This window comes from Procambarus clarkii, chromosome 75 (assembly GCF_040958095.1).
Source record: "Procambarus clarkii isolate CNS0578487 chromosome 75, FALCON_Pclarkii_2.0, whole genome shotgun sequence".
Classification (NCBI taxonomy): domain Eukaryota; kingdom Metazoa; phylum Arthropoda; class Malacostraca; order Decapoda; family Cambaridae; genus Procambarus; species Procambarus clarkii.
In genome coordinates, this window is record NC_091224.1 from 29223197 (window position 1) to 29234384 (window position 11188).

General features: G+C 44.4%; 1 long non-coding RNA gene across 1 annotated transcript; it reads left to right on the top strand.

Moving 5' to 3' along the window:
- Positions 1 to 4421: 4421 nt before the first annotated feature.
- LOC138356968 (uncharacterized) lies at positions 4422 to 9710 on the top strand. Its single transcript, XR_011224738.1, has 3 exons — positions 4422 to 4571; positions 4675 to 4856; positions 9485 to 9710. It is a non-coding gene; the product is annotated as an uncharacterized lncRNA (long non-coding RNA).
- The last annotated feature ends 1478 nt before the right edge of the window (positions 9711 to 11188 follow it).

The window sequence follows — 11188 nt, forward strand, 5'->3', positions numbered from 1 at the left end:
GAAGGACGACCTACTTCCGAGCAAAGGTCATAGCACAAGTCTTAGCCGGAGAGAACTTGAAACTATGAGTATTGGCCCATGACGACACGGCATCAATCGCAAGTTAAAGCCGCCGTTGGAGGAAAGGCGAGTCATCACCTTGACTGCAAAGGGTAAGATCGTCAACATAAAGAGCGGAGAAAATGTCAGAGAAGGGAGGAGAGAAGACCATTGGGGGCAACCAAAAAGAGAGTTGTGCTCAGAACACTACCTTGGGGCACACCTTCGTATTGCCAAAAAGAGGCAGAGAGAGTGGTATCAAGCCTCACTCGAAAGGAACGATGAGAGAGGAAGCTCTGGAGGAAGAGAGGGAGATTATCACAAAGACCAAAATAATGGAGTTGGGACAGAATATGGTATCGCCAGGTGGTGTCATACGCCTTTTTCAGATCAAAAAGAAAAACAACAACAACGGAGGTCTTCGCAGCAAAAGCAATATGAATATAGACCTCCAAGTTGACGAGGATATTAGTCGTGCTCCGACACTTGCGAAAGCCAAATTGAGAAGGGGAGAGGTGGTGATTGTGTTCCAAGAACCACATCAGACAGACATTGAGCATACGCTCAAAGAGTTTGCAGATGCAACTAGTGAGAGCAATGGGGCGGAAGTCTTTAGGAGATGATCCTAGAAAACCAGGTTTCCGAATAGGAAGAACCAGTCAAGGCAGTTCTCAGGGACTGACGATGACTCCCAGACACGTTAATAAACACTCAGTAAAATTTTAAACGTGCACGGAGGGAAATGGCGATGCATCTCATAATGAATACCATTCAAGCCGGCCGCCGTTGAACCGCAAAGGGCCTGGGCAGACTGGAGTTCTGAGAGAGAGAAAGGATCGTTATAGGGAAGCTAAATAGAAGTGCAAAAAGGATAAAGGAGACGATTCAAAAAGGGGGCTTAGGAATAAGGAAAGAAGGGGGGGGGGGGGGAGTGAGAGCCGGAGCTGACAGTCGAAAAGTGAGAACCCAGTTCGGTCGCGAACGTCACCGGATCCACCGCAATAGAACCATGGAGGTGAAGGACTGGCGAGACATCTGGATCAAACTTACTCGCTATCTTGAGGATTTTCTTCCAGATCAGGGGCAGAGGAGTGTCAGACGTAATGGTGGAAATGAAAGATCTCCAACCCTCACGTTTAGCTATACGGATGGCCAGTATGGCCATCTTGCCCTCCGAAACTAAAACAAAACAAAACAAACGGGCGTCCTACGGCAACGATGTTTCTTCCAGGCTGCACGCTTACAGCGGACAACCCGAGCAGTCTGCATTTCACCAGGGAACGCACTTCTGCATGCCCCGGGAGGTAGAGCGAGGAACAGAGCAGAGGGCAGCATCAAAAACAGTGTCATGAAAGAGGAGGAGAGCTCGGGGGGACAGGTAGACCAGAGAGATCTGAAAAATTAGCACGCAAAGTGAAGAGGTTTTAGTCAGCCCTGGCAAACTGCCACCTAGGGAAGGAGGGCGAAAAGAGAAGGTGACAAGGATTGGGAAATAGTCACTTATGTAGGTCATCAAAAAACCGCGAGGTGAAGTCCGAATAATGAGAAAACGAGCAGAGAGAAAGATCAAGACAGGAAAGGGTACGAGTGCGGGAGTCAACATGAGTTGGCTCACCAGAATTCGGAAGAGACAGAGAAGAACAGAGGACAAAAAAGTTCAAGAAGACGGCCCCGGGTGATTGTCAGAACATCACCCCAGAGGGTATGCCGACAGTTAAAATCACCCAAAAGGAGCACAGGCTCTGGCAAGGAGTCCAACAGGTGTTTAAGATCAAGAAGAGAAAGTAGGACATTCGGGAGGAGATAAATGGAACAAACTGTATACCATTTGCTCAAAAAGAGGTTCGCCTAGCTCTGGGCGGAGGTGGACGTGTCGCCTGTGAGCTCCTGGTTTGCTGACCCGTGGTAGTTTGTGTGTGTGAGCGGACCCTTGGGGCCGTGGCGGCTGGAGGGATGGCGGCCCCCCTCCCCCCTGTGAAGCGGAGGGATACCATTGGCCTAGAATTTACTGGCCCAGCGTCTTACCCGGCAGTTGAGGTAGTGATGATTGACATGTTGCGGGTGGATGTGGCGTCTGTGTATGGCGTTCAACTTGTATCCGGGCATCGAGCTGTTGTGAAATTCTGCTCTACGGCTGTGTATCGTGACTTTGTCAACCGCTATGACGGGAGTACATTTACTCTGCCTGAGGGTGGTGGTTCGGTGGAAGTGTCGGACAGGTGCAGTGAGACTACCTATGTGGCAGTTCATGGCGCTCCCTTTGAGTTCCCTGACTCTCTTCTCCAGCGTCATTTTACCCGGTATGGGCGGGTCTTGAGTGTCCGGATGAATGCAGTCTCCTCCGGGCGGTGGAAGGGTATCCCAAATGGGACCTGCACTGTGGCGCTGTGCTTGAAGGATTCCATCCCTACGTCTCTCCAGCTTCTGGGCTTCATGGTACACGTGTTCTATGCGGGTCAGCCCCGGACTTGTTTCTGGTGCGGTCTCTCGGACCATCAGGCTGCGGGATGTGATGCGAGCCTGGTCGGCCCTGTGAACCTCTTCAGGGAGGAGGACTTTCCCCCGTTGGCGGTCCCGGACCTGTCGGAAGGTGCTGCTGAGATGAGTGATACTTCCCAGTCGTCTTGTGCTCCGTTGTCGGTCTCTGATGCCGGCCTCAATGTGGCTGTGGGTGTCGGAGTGGAAGTTAGTGCATCCCCGGCTCCCGCACCTCAGCCTCCCCTGCCTGCCTCGTCTCCAGTCAAGTCTCCAGTTGTGTCTCCTGTGGTTTGTGGTCTCGTGACTCCGGTCGTCGAGGCTGCGCCTCGGCCTGTATTGTCTCCAGCAGCTATGTCTTCGGCCCGTGTCGACGTGCGCACTGTGATGTCTCCAGCGGTGTGTGGTCCTGTTCCCCGGGTTGTTGAGGCTGCGATGTTGAGTGATCGTGCGCTGCGGGGAGTTGCGCGAACGACCAGCGGTTCTGCTACGGTGCTTCCTAGCGGGGGTGATAGTTCCGACGATCTGCGACCTGTATCCAAGCGTTCGTGGTGAGCTTCGAGTCTGTCTCCGCCTCGTGATGGGGCATGGGCCGACGTCAGGGATTTTGAGGACTCCGGAAGTTCGTCTTCTGAGGATGGTGATGTATGTGACGCTGTTGGAGTGCCCGAGGCTCCTGTGGGCCGTGTTGCAGCGGTCATGGGTCCTGTGGTGGGATTGTCGCCTGGCCCTGGTCCGGTGTCTTCTCCCGCTGCCTCTGCGTCACCAGTTGCTGGTTCCCAGAGTTGGGAGGTTGTGGCACCGGCCGAGATTGCGGGAGAGGGAGGGGACTTGGTGCTGGTTCTTAAAAATGCTTCTGTTCCAGCGACCTCCGTGCCTCTGACGTCTATGTCTGTGCCTTCCGCGCTTTTGCCCTCTGCTCAGCCGTCCTTTGTTACTCCCCCCCCCCCCTGTGGTGTCGGCCCCTGCGCCATCGACCTCTGTGATTGCGTCCCCTGCGACTCCGCCCGCTGTGTTGCCGGCCTGTGTCCGGCCGACTCCTGTGCTTCAGTCCCGTGTGGTTCCACCGTCTGTATCAAAGCCCTCTGTGCGGCCTCTTCCCGTGCCTACCGCCCCCGTGGTGAGGGCGCCGAGCTGGATGTTTCTGACTTCATGCATCGACCGCGAGGATCACGTAGTCACGTTAATGCGCCTATGGACTTGTGGGCTCAGTGGGATGCCTACAGGAAGAAGTATCCGCGTCGTTTCTATCCGGATAAATATGAAGATGATTGACTGTGTGTGTGGTTCTTGCTTTGTGTTGCTTTATTTATTTCTTAGTTTTGATGAGCTATGTGATACGGGTTATTTTAATTCCTGTTTTCTTACCTAGTTATTGCTTGGTTATAATGCTATAGTGTGTTTTCTTATTTATTGTATTTCATTGTTACCTATGTTTAAGATTCCATTTTGTGTTTTGTATGAATTTTGTTTGTGTATTTTCCATTTCTACTGTCAGTGTGTTTATGCTTTGTACATGTGAATGATGCTGTTGATGTTTTTCTGTTTTGTTGTATTTGTGTTTCCTAAATAAAAAGAAAAAAAAAATTTGCTCAAAAAATTACGGGCCGCAGAACACTGAATGGGAGACTGAAAAAGTAGGGGAACGAAGGTAATATCTCACCATACCCACGTGAGAGTGTTCCCATATTACTGTATCATGGTTCCATGATATGTACCATATCGTGGTTCTTCTCACTAATAATTTTGGAGAGTCAATGGGGAATGGGAACATGTGGGCAGATAATGGGTCCAACACCTCAACAAGGAACCGAAAGGCGTTGACTGCCTTGTTTGCCTGTGACTGAATGCCATTGGCTGGTTTGTGGAGACGTGTGGTCGAGGTTTCGACCCTCATAAACGAGACGACTGGAGCCATCATTAGCCTGGCTTGTTCGGGGTCCCGCTTGTGTTGGCGGAGCATATATAACCGGGTCACTTGGCTGTGGAGCGTCAGTACAGCTTGGGAGACTCTCAGTGTTGTCTGTGTATCCATAATGTTTACTATGCGTTGTGTTGTAAGTATATTATGACTTTAAATTATTTGTAGTATTCGATGATTATTAATAGTGTATTTTAAAATGTATTTAATTTTATGTTTGACTAAATGGCTGTTTTCAGAGCCTGGTTCTCCTGCTGGTGCTCTTGGCTCTACTACACTTCTCGACGGCTCAATATTTTCACGATCGTCGGTACCAACCAGTGTATGGCCAAGGTTACTACCAGGACAACTACGGGTATCGTCCCACGTACGGCCACGGTTATCAACAGTACTACGACGACGGGTTCTATGGTAGACACAGGTGCGGACACGAATAGTTATTCTTAATACTTATGAATTTGTGTGGTATAAACTTCGTAAATGTGTAAATTACGTTCGTGAATATTTTAACAATGAACATTGAAACTTGATACTAGTCTCTAGTTAGACGTTAATTTGGAAATTTTGGTCATAATCTGAATACATTACTTTAATTACCAAATTAAACCGTAAAGTAACATACATAATGAAAGATTTGGGTTTATTAATTAGATTTAAAGTCGCGTAACTCTTAGAATCAAAGACATCGATATTAAAACTTCACAAATCTTCAACTTATTCATATTACCATAGTGTTAAACTAAAATTAAAACGCCCATCACCGTGGTTCTGGGTAACTAACCGGGCCTCCTGGTTATTGTCGTAGACAAAGTACTTGCAGGAAACTATTTACAGCCTGACTGAAATAACCTGGTTTCAGAGCAATTGGAAAGTACTTGGTTCTTACTAACAGGCATTGGTTAGTTACCATTGTGTAGGGGAAAAGTTGGTTTTAAAGCTTTTTGGCGAATCTCTCTAAATGTTTAAGCCACCTTTGCGTTTCAGTATGGCAGTCTAGCGAATCTTTTTCCACTTGTTTTTTTTTTTTTTTTTCTGGGTAAATCTAGAACCCGATCTTTACCTATACAATAGCCGGGATCTTTTAAACTATTCTGTAAACAATCTCAATTGCGTCGTGCTAGAGTATTCTAGCACTTAAACGGAACTTTTAACCTTCTCCAGGTCTGCCATATATTAAAGTTTGCATAGGATTTGGTATATGCCAATGTCGGTTATGGCGTCTGTTTACTTTTCTTTCTCCAAATCCCCCATTATCAGTTTTTAACTTGACTGCATTATTGAAGCGAGGTCTTCTAAAATATGGAGTCTGAAACTAATTTCTGTCTAAGTTTGTATTTAGAAAAATTGCCAGCACAAAGTCGTCCTATCATTTTTTTTTCCCTGATCCAATGTTGGAAACGGTTGGTGTAACATGAGCGTAGAATACTAAGCCCTCCTTTGTAGTGGAAATTGCTTCAAAAAGCATGTCAAACTGTTTAGGAGAGGTTATAGCAAGTCTCGCACCCTTTATGTATTAAAACCTTTTACATAATAGACCACTCGTTCTTAAATCTTCTGACATTTAATCGCCTCCATGGTGCTCTTAATGCAGACCCATTGCAGGTCGCTACCGAACTGGGTTCCCACTGATCTTCTTAGCTCTGGTTTTAATCTTTCCTTCTTCGTAAACCCTTCCTTGAATCTCTTCCCTTAGATTTCTGTACTCGTCTTCGACTTCCCTATAATCTCTTGACTTCTGCCTTGGCCCTCTGCGGTTCTACGGCAGCGGGCTCAAATGACATTAATAATGCTTCGCCATTTTCCTCCATGCCCGTCTCGGTATTTAAGAGTCTGTATAATCGGACCTTGGAGTTGTCGCCAGTACCTAAGACTGGCTCGATGCCGTTGTCCTCAGTGTTAGAAAACCAGGGTCTCTGGTACCATCCTGTAAAGACTTTTGACGTAATTCCCTAAAGTTGTCTGCAAACTTTGAACGTATGGTTAACGGTTTTCTGATGTGGTTCTTAAAACACCATCACCACCTCCCCTTCTAGATTTGGTTTCCACAAGTGCCGCATCACAACGGATGTCCTGTTGAACTTGGCTATATTCGTACTGCTTTTGCTGTAAAGACCTCCGTTGTTGCTGTTCTTTTAGACTTGGAAAAGGCTAAAGACGCCACTTGGCGATATCATTCTATCCAACTTCATTCTTTTGACCTTGTGGTAATCTCCCTCTTTCTCCCGAAGCTTCCTCTCGCCTCGTTCCTTTCGGGTGAGGCTTGGTACTGCTATCTGCCTTTTAAGTAATACGAAGGTGTGCCCCAGGTAGTGTTCTAAGCATTACTTTTTCTGGTTGCCCTCAATGGTCTTTCCTCTCTTCCTCCTGGCGTCTTCTCCGTTCTCTATAAACGATATTACCCTTTACTGTTGGGGTGGTAACTCGCCTCCTTAAAGCCCGGCTTCAACTTGAGATTGATGCTGTGTCGTCTTGGGCCACCGATCATGGCTTCGGGTTCTATAAGACTTGTGGTATGACTTTTACTCGGAAGCGTGTCTTTCTTTGTCCCCCCCCCCCATTGTGTACAAGGTTCTGCTAAACTTTTGGGGGTTGATTTTTTTTTTTTTGACACTAGTTTGTCTTGGTCGCCCCCATATCACTTGCCTCCTACTTGAATGCTTTAAGGCCCTTACCCTCAGAGTATTGTCCCATACTTGTTGTGGGAGCAGATAGGAGCGCACTCCTCTTTACATTCCTCTCGTCCTGTCTAGGCTAGATTATGGTTGCCCTGCTTACTCTTCTGCTTCTCCTAATACTATTAGCAGTGTTGATGCTTTGCACCATACTCGGTTGCGCCTCTGTTCTGGTGCTTTTCGTTAGACTCCCGTCCTCGGCTTGTATGTTGACACTGGCTTCCTGTGTCTCCAGGACTGCTGTGATTGCTACTGTCTCTGATATCTTGTGCGGTGTTTGCAATATCCTTCCTTTCGCCTCTGTCATGCTTAAACTTGTGCCCCTCCTGTAGTTCCTTTTCACCTCCGTCTCTGTCCGGTTATCTCGCTTACAAGATTCTTTCGGTTAGTTTTCCTATTTCTCCTCGGTGTTCCTTCTTTGAGATTCCCCCCCCCCCCCCCCCCCGGTAAAGTCTCTTCCGCAGTTTTATATATCCTTAACACGCATCACTAAATCATTTACCCCCTCCTACGGTTCTAAAACTTTTTCCTTTAGCACTTTTCTCGCTCCGTTTCCATCTTCACCGATGGGTCTGTGGACGGTGTAGGCTACTGTTGTTTTTCCTGATTGCACTTGTTGCTTACCTTCGGAGACTAACATCTTCACAGCTTTGTTATTCTGTGCTCTTCGTCTCTTGCTTTCTTATTGTCAATTTTCCTTTGTTGTTGTTGCCTTGTAGTGCCCTCATGAATCTCGGGTCCTTTAATCCAGTTCGTCCAGGGGTTGTAGAGATCCAACATTGGCAGTTTCTTATTGACATTAAATTTAAGTTGGTAGAGTTTTGCTGGGTTCGCAGCCATATTGGTGTCTTTAAAAGTGTGCAGATGCTGCTGATGCCAGGGAAGCTGTCTGGTCTTGTCCCATCTCTCATAAAGGTATTCCTTACTGGGACTTTTACCCGGTTATCCATTCCTCTATATATTCTTCTAGCCTTAACCATTGGCAGGCTTGTTCTGTTACCAGTACCAACTGCGTACTCTTAGAGTTGTCCTCGTGGCCATGGGAAAACGGCTCTGGCGAGGTTGCGTCTTTGCTATACTCGTGATCACTTGCTGGAGCGCCGCCCTGCTCCTTATTGTCCAAATTGCACTGTCCCTCTTATGGTAATGCATATCCTTTTTTCAATGTCTCTGCTTCCGGGACGAGCGTGTATCTTGTTTTCCGTCCGTCTCTCCTCTTTCCCCCCCCCCCCCCCCCCCCCAAAATCCTTGCGGTCGCTTCTACCTAGATAGAACTCTTGGTGACTCTGGATACTTTTGATATCGTTCGCCTTGTGCATTTCTGTTCTCGTATTGGCATCCTTGGTGATATTTAGCGCCCTCTGATTATACTGCACATCTGATTGTGCTACGTAGCCTTCCTGTTTTGGTGCCTTGTTTTGATAATTACTTCTGACAATTAAACTTCGCGCATATGTTACTGGATGAGCATTCCAATTGGGACAAACTGTCACTGCCACAATTTAAGAATTGCCAGATTGCAAAACTTTAATCTATAGTCTTTTAAGATTCTTCTAAAATTCAGTTTAGATTAAGGTGCTGTGATTCACATCTATGCTGAACTGCCATGGAATATTAATCTCGCTATAAAGTTTAGTAACTTTAATTTGATTCTTCTTTATCTTTAATGCCAGAAAAATAAAGCATTGGGACCTTCGAAGAAATGACTGCGTGATTAAATTGTGTAACGAGGATTTTCTAATCCAACCCAAATAATAAACTCGTAGGATTGAAAGTTCGGTTCTTGGTAAAGTTTCGCATCAAAATTTCCCTAGCATATCTAAAGTAACAGATAACTGGTAAAATTTTCCAGGGTACGAGCGTAGAGCCAGCTACTGCCTTTGTCTTAAGATGCATAAGGATAATTACTAAGATTACCAGGTGTTTAAACATTTCTTAAACCCTCTGAAGACATTACTAGATCGCATAGGTCAGGTTGATACCTGGAGAACCAAACTGATTAAAGTTAAAATCTTGGTTGTTATGCTTGCAAAGCTTTTATTAATCATGTGAGTTTGATTGTTAGTTTCCGCCATAACGTAAAAACTGACTAACCCGGTATGTAAAAGAGTACGTGTAGTCTTAAGGTGAAAAACTAAATGTACATAAATTTAAATGTTTAGGGTAGTATATGGGTACCAGAGGCCATGAAATCTAGTTACTTGAAATGTGAAGAAAATAGGTGATCACTCTGTGGCAGGAAAGTGAAGGCTTGCAAATTTCCACAAGAACAATGGGAAAGAGTTCCTGCATGGCGATCTATCACTTGTAGCTATTGTTACTGATATTTTTTTAAATCCTTCAATTATTTTTTAATGATCCTTGAAATTTTTTTCAGGTTTAGGTACTAGACATTAACCAAGGACTCTGGTGGCTGCTTACATTCTGAACAATCTTCTAGTGATGGAACACTTTATATAATTTCTTGAATAAATGTCTCTACGAATTGTAATTTTAAATTTTCCAAATTAAATACTTAAGGTTTGAGGTAAGGGAATTAATTGGAATTTAACAAATGCCTGTAGTTAAAACTCAAACATCGATAATAAACCTATAAAGGATTGGACTAGTGTTTCTTTTTTCTCTCATTACTACTAATTTGTTAGTGTAAAGTATTTGTTCTTGACCAGTAAACTTCAGCAGCTGCAAGTGCCGAGTATACCAGTCACGGAAACTAGCTGTAATTCTCATTATTTAAGAGTTTATACAATCTACAAAAATTTTGTATTATATAAAATAGTTCTGAACATGCTTGTACAGTTACTGGCACGCATAGTGGCTCTAGCAGGTCCTATGTTCCTCGGAATACGACCCGACCAAACCTTTTTCAGACTACTTTCCTCGTTAATTTGCTGTGTGGATTAACTGTATCCTTGAGGCTTATAATTTTGCGCAAGTCAAAATCAAATGCCAGAAATTTCTTGCCTGACCTAGCAATAAAGTGCAAATTAATGTATTTAAATTAAAAGCTCGGTGGGTGTGATCTTGACTTGGTGATTAATCACCGCCCTCGGGGGTATGAGGTGGCTCCTGCCCCTCTACGGCTTGCTGCAGTCTTCACAAATTGTGCTAGATGCCCTTTTTTTTTCTTTTTTCCCCCAAGCCACTGCCTGTTCTGATTTTTTTCCCTGCAGATTTTTTTTTTTTTGTAATCCTCGATTATTCTTTTAGATGTATTGTTTTGACCCCAGGTGTTTGGGGTGGTACACGTTCTTTACGCATAAAAATGTTATGTCTAGCGAGGGAACACTTTTGTCACTCTCTGCATTCATAGCTGAACCCAATTTCAACTGGCTGATTCTTAAGGGGGCATAACTTTTTAAAAATCTTGAAATTTCAATATATTTTACAGTTCAATTTTTGTTGGCTAGTTGTATATGAAAAGGGATGCAACTGGTCCAAGTTTCAGCATTGCAGCCTAAATAGAAAGGGGGAGAAAAATAAATGCCTAATTTTTTTTTTAAATTAAAAACTTAATAGCAAACACAAGTGTCGACTGAAATCATGTCTGACACTCGGCTATTACAATTGCATATAATAAAGTTTTTATTAATTATTTTTATCCAACATACATTTAGTTAAAAAATATTGATTACTTTTAAAATTCTCATTTTTGTTTATCAGGTGATTTGCATGTAACTTATACACCTTACTGAACGTGTGCCTATCTGTATGAGTGCCAGTTTTAGAGGAAGTCGGTCGATGTCAACCTCGGCCACAAGTGACAGAATCTTTGACTTCATTTTGTTTAAGTAAATCATTTACAACTACAAGCTGACTGCTCTTTCACTTATTAATCAATTTACATCAAATTTACAACTTATAAGTAGAGTTTCGGCCTCTACAATGTTTAATTATTGTTTCCCAAGTCCATTGATTGATTTTATAATTTATAAACATAATATTGCATAATGTCTGTGGGGACTTTATTGTTCATTAGTCAAACTAAGCATATATTGGATAAGTAAGTATTATCAAAAGGCACCAAGCTGGGGAGGCTATGTAGCCCCGTCAAAAGTGTGGGATATTCAAAAGGCGCTAA